This window comes from Branchiostoma belcheri, unplaced genomic scaffold, assembly GCF_001625305.1.
Source record: "Branchiostoma belcheri isolate BF01 breed outbred unplaced genomic scaffold, Haploidv18h27 scaffold267, whole genome shotgun sequence".
Classification (NCBI taxonomy): Eukaryota; Metazoa; Chordata; class Leptocardii; order Amphioxiformes; family Branchiostomatidae; genus Branchiostoma; species Branchiostoma belcheri.
In genome coordinates, this window is record NW_017803873.1 from 56,941 (window position 1) to 62,940 (window position 6,000).

The 6,000-nt window shown below is 43.0% G+C and overlaps 1 protein-coding gene across 8 annotated transcripts in view; it reads left to right on the forward strand.

Moving 5' to 3' along the window:
• Nucleotides 1-6,000, forward strand: part of LOC109472103 (beta-1,4 N-acetylgalactosaminyltransferase 1-like) — an 84,062-nt gene that overhangs the window by 40,295 nt on the left and 37,767 nt on the right. The gene's annotated exons all lie outside the window — the stretch shown is intronic.

The following is a 6,000-nucleotide window of genomic DNA, read 5'->3' on the forward strand; positions in this document are numbered from 1 at the left end:
GGTGTTTTCAGTGGACGCTTTGACCGTGTTTAAGTGAAGTTACCCAAACCGCGATTCGGGTAACTCACATTCCTCACATAAGGTCCACGTGCCACACACTCCTGTGAAACCTTGTCCGATCACAATTCGCTTGGGCTACATTTATTGCTGTTTGATGATAACAAGCAAGGTGGCGTGTTATTAATCTCAGAGGTCAACGACCTGCTTGCTGAGGCCCCCCTCCCAGCGTATCTCGGCCGAATGCCGAGATAGTCCCTCCAGAGAGGGTGAAGCTCGCCCTAGAACGGACACATTATTTGACCATTACTGATCTTTAACTTGCTTCCTCGTAAAAGTTGGTATCGCATATAAATAAAGAAATATCACCCCGTTATACATGACCAGGCGAAGTTATATTGAAATTAGATTGCGTTCAGACGCAAATCGCGATGCGGGAAAACCGATTCGAAACCATCTCCACATGTAAACCGCCTTGGGTGATTCCACTTAAACACAGTGTCATTCCAACCATTAAAGTCCCCACCTGCTATCAGATAACTGATGCCGTTGTCAATAATCCAATCGCAGAGATCGTTGAGAAAAAAGAGCTCGGTACGATCATTTGGGGCATACTCATTTTAAAAGGAACGATCCTGCAATTTAACAATCACTTTTCTACCATCATGTCCTTTTATAGCATCGACAACATGAACATCAAGTCCCTTTCTAAATAATACTGAGACTCCTATGCTATGAGCACTACCATAATCATGAAACTGTAAACCGCTCCAGTCCTGATCAGGTTCACATTTCTTATCGGCTGTATAATAAGTCTCTTGTAAGAAGTAAATATCTGCTTTTTGCTGAATTTACCATTCATATACAGTGTGTCGCTTATGTCTATCACGTAAACCACGGACATTTAAGGAAAGAAGGCTAAGTGTTGAGGCCATGAAAAATAGGATAACTTACGGTAGCAAGGGTCTCAAAATTTAGAAAGTTTGTTCATACTCCCGATCTGTCAAACGAGGCGTCGGACTGACTTACAAGTTCACAGTCTCGGGAAGTACTCCGCGAACGTCCAGCCACTAAAAGTCCATCAATGCATCGGCCAAGGTCTCGGCTTTCGTTGGTTGTCTCGTTCGTCGGGAGGTTGTCTCGTTTACTGTTGCAAGCAGGATTCTTCACAGAACTTCTTGTTGCCATGGTGGTAGTTTCAATGGTTCTTAGGTTTCTTCTCTTATTTCTACGTGAATTAGGAGCGACGAAGTCAGTGATCTGACTCTTTTTTCCTCGGTCCTTTCTCTTTTTCGCAGCCAAATCGATGTCGTTAGCATGATCAGGAGGACTGGGGGTAAGTTGGACGTAAGCTGTGGTGATCTGGTTCTGGATTTCTCCACCATCTTCGGGTTGGTGTTTTCGGCATTTTGCTGATTAGACATCTGGACACTTTCCTCTGTCGTGGACCGCGATCCGTGTGCCATCTATGAGGTGTTGCTTGGGCTGGTCTCTGTAGAAGACTCTGGCCCTCCAGCGCCCTCCTAGCTCCACAAATCTAGGGATGTGCTCTTTGGGGTTTTGAGGGACAGCCATGTAGGCAAACCTATCGCCTGTCTCGCAGTTAGTGAGTCTACCATCCACTTGTAGCATCTCTCGCTTAAGGGGCGAGAGTAGCTTGACCCCATAGTTCTTAAGTCCGGACGTGATCACCGAATCATCAACGGACAGGGGCACATCTCTAACAGTTATACGAATGCCATTTTGTTGTTGAAAAGGATGAGTATCACAAAGTTCCACATACTTATTACGTAGGCTCATCCTGGTCGCGATCAGCTTGACGCGTTCCTCCGGGTCGCGAAAATACACTCGCCATAGGCCCCGTACTTGCACACCGCGCGCTACGGCTTTATACATCTCAACATTAGTGAAGTATGCCTCAGAAGGGACAACCGCATGAACATCCTTCTCCAGGAAAAAACACTGGCTTACAGGAAAATGCTGAAGTAGCGGTGGAGGCCGTCTGTGCGGTGCCCGTAGTGTTGCCATCCATGGCCAGCGCTGTGGCGTAGCTCATAACCGTCCTTGGGGAGGGGGGTGAAAGTTGTCGAAGCCGTCACTTCACAGAGACGAGTTTTCCGGCAAAAAAAAGGAAAGGCTAAACGTGCGAACCTTTTCCAAACCTAGTTCTGTCACTAGAAACCGAAAAAAGAGCCGGATTGTGCAGGAAAACACCGGATGCTTTCGATGAAGGAGAGAGCTCTAGAAAACGCAGACCATCTTGGCAATTTGTATATCCTCACACTCTTTTTTAACTGTTTGTATTTTGTGCGCCTCCAAAATTTCCAGTGTTCTTCGGCCGGTCTTTCAGCTCAGCTCAGCTGTAGGTATAGACCTTCGTCCTTCTGTGTCTTGCCTTTAGACGCAAATAGTCACGGGAGCAGATATTAGTCTCGTCTGGGCACCAGTCGTTAGAAGCCGTCCCAAGCTCTTTTTGCCTAGTCTCCAAACAACTAGCCACGACAGAATCCAATAGGCAACATATTACGCACGTGGCCGGCTTGTGGTACTGTGTGAGCCTACGGACAGCCGCAAGTGAAAGACCGTGCGCAGGCGAGTGATAGACCGTATCGACTTATCTGCTATGCCCCAAGGAACATTCCGCGCTGTGCAACAAGCCGAGCTGAGGCGTCGACCCACGGGCCGCACATATTGTGCCACAGCACGGCCTTGATTCGTGACACAGAGGATAGTCGGTAGGGATGTGCATCGGTCCTCTGGTCTGCTCTATTACTCTCTTGCACACGGGCTAACCCTCGCCTATGCCCGCAGCCCAATAGGGGCTGCACGAGCAAACTTCAATGAGGAGCTCTGCACATAGAAGTACAGCCCTCCACAATAACCCCCCGAAGAGCTCTGCGCAAAAAAGTTGATTCGTTGGTTGGCGTCACGGTTAGTTTTGCTTTCACCTCTTTGCGCTCTGCGCTCAAAACAAGTCAACTCGTCATGGCTGGCGACACAGGTTCAGTTTTGTATAAAGCTCTGGGGATTTTAAGCCAGTTCAATGTGACTACTAGGCTTTGTAACGTACCAGGGGCCCGCAGAGCTGGCATTGCTGCTCGGACAGGTCGGGTTCCGTCGGTTTCAAGCTTGCAGTCAATAATTCTGCACCAAAACAAGTCAAGTCGTTGGTTGGCGTCACCGAATATTTTGGGTTAGACCCTTGTGTTTTGTTTGTTTTATTTATTCGCATATAATCAAAGTGAAGAACAATGGAATGAACATATTACAGTAAAATTGGATATGCAGGGAAAAGATAAGAAGCCATAATGGCTTGTCCGTGATCTTCCCAGGACTAAATTAATTGACAATGGTAACAAATCAAATGGTAATAATAAATAACAATAAGTAATTGAAATATTTGATCAATGTGATAGCGGTAACAAATCAAATAATAACAATAAATAACAAAAGTAATGTTAAATAACGTTAACTAGAAATGATATGTTAAAAATAAGTTGATATAGGTTTAACTAAAGTACAAACATAAGCAAAAAAAATTAAAGCAATCATCATCATCATCATCCTCATCATTCATCCTCCGTAGAGGTGGAGCATACAAAGTTAGCTCGCCACAACTGTCTGTCATACATCACTGAGAAAAGTTCATGTCCCTCCAAGCCAGTTTCAGTTTCAATAAGTTTCTTAACTGTTATGTTTGGGCGTCCAACTCTTCTCTTACAGGTATCAGGGTTCCAGAGTAGAAGCCTACTGGCTGGTTCTTCACTACGTATTACATGACCGGCCAAGCTTAGTCGTCGACATTTGACTACTGAAGTTACATTTGGTAGCGAACCGTATAACTGTTCATTAGTAGTGTGTTTCCACCATGGTGTATTGAAAACCACTCGCAACATCTTCGTGTATGTTCCGTTTAGTTTTCTAGAATGTGAAATATTCATGACCCATGATTCTGACCCATACAAAAGAATTGTTTCAATACATGCCTTAAACACTTTGATCTTAGTTTGTTTTCTAATGAGCGCTTTCCAAATCTTATGTAATGATTAAAGCAATAACTCCAGAATATATAAATGAATTTTAAATTAAATCTTATATAACATGTAATGGAAAATTAAAACTTATACTTTATTATGAAGTGGGACTTTAACTTAAGATAAGATGTCGAATATCGGTGGGAAAGAAAAGTAGGTTATTTTTAAGATTGCGTCTAAAGCTAATTATTGAACATTTTAGGTGGAGGGGGAGATTATTCCAATTAATTATACATTTGTATTTTACACTCATTTAAGCTACGGACGTTCTAACTAGGGGAATATGGAATTGAGCACTTTGTCGAGTTTGGTAAGTATGAAAATGAGAATTAAGATTTAAAAGAACATTAAATGTGTCTGAAAAAGAACAGTTAATTCATCATGGCCAAGATTTCAAAAGAGAAAGGTGTCGTCCTGATCTCATGTTGTGTCGTCTAGACGCTCAGATAGTTCTGCATGTCTGCCTGTAAATAGAGGGCCAAAGGATTAGTAGTTGAAACAGAGTTTAACTAAAAAGCCAATTGACTTGTTTTGAGCGCAGAGCGCAAAGAGGTGAAAGCAAAACTGAACCGTGACGCCAACCAACGGATTACTTGTTTTGGCGCAGAGCTCTGCACAGGTATCGCGGAGGGCTGTACGAGCAACCTCCATGGAGGAGATATCGCGGAGGGCTGTACGAGCAACCTCCATGGAGGAGATATCGCGGAGGGCTGTACGAGCAACATCTGCAGAGCTCCTTCATGGAGGTTGCTCGTGCAGCCCCTTCTCCCGCAGCCTGGCTCCCAGGATCCTGGCTACCGTCTTTCCAAAGAACGAGGCATGGACTGAAGTTCACAATCTTCCCAGTTAAGCTCAGCCTGGAGAGTAGTCTTGTCCCAGCTCGTCTTGGCAATGTCCCACGGCGTTCTTGTCTTGGAAACTGCTCCAATTTACGTAGGATGACGCAATACCGATATCCCTCAGTGTTGATAATGAGATATGATACAATCTTTCACCATGGAGCTTTTTCTATATTCATGCTCTCACTACGTTCTAGCGTGTTGCTTGTGTCCAGGATTGCACGTTCCATAACCAGGCATGTAATGGACAAATTTAACCCTACATAGACCGGGGGGGGGGCTAAAAGTGACCGCGCCAAATTTGATGTCACCTAGCGTCTGAACGGCTAGCCGTAGAACGGCCAAACTTGGTGACTTTTCTTAGAATATTGTTGACAATAATTCGCCATCATTGAAATAAGATAATAATTTTTTGTGTTGCAACGGGATTCTGGCAGGCATTTTTTGCTAAATGTAGTATTTTTTGTTTTAACAATAGAATTTTATGGGTTTTATGTCAAGTTACTTATGGTTTCTAATATTAATAACATCCCATATAATTTTATGTAAATTTTTTCATTAAATATGCATAATTTATGCTAATTTGATGACGTCATTGGCCAAAATCCAAGATGGCGGACCATATCATTAGAACAGTTATATACAGTTTATTTTCATTAAAATTTCATCAATACTTCCATTTCTTTTTCCAAAAAAGGTTTAAATGAAGGTCTTTAGTATGTTTACAATGTATTTTAGGCTTTATCTTGAAAAAAAAACTATTTTTGAAAATTCAAGATTGATGATCCAAGATGGCGGATATCTTGAATATGCATGACGTCATTTTATGACGTCACCGGTGTTGCTATGGGCAACATAAGACTTAGTACACCATAATATTCGGTCATAAACACTTTTGGTACAGTTATGTTGAATACCATTAAGTTTTCAGGGAAAAACCTATTTAGACGGTTTTGGCCAATAAAATCAAATTAATGACGTCATAATGATGTCATATTACGTCATAAAGACATAAAAATTGTGGATATGATGAACTTTTACTAGTTCACCATTCTCTGAAAATTTGGTGGTCATACGACATACCGTTCGCGAGTTCTTATGGGGGGGGGGCAAAAGAGCCCCCCCCCCCC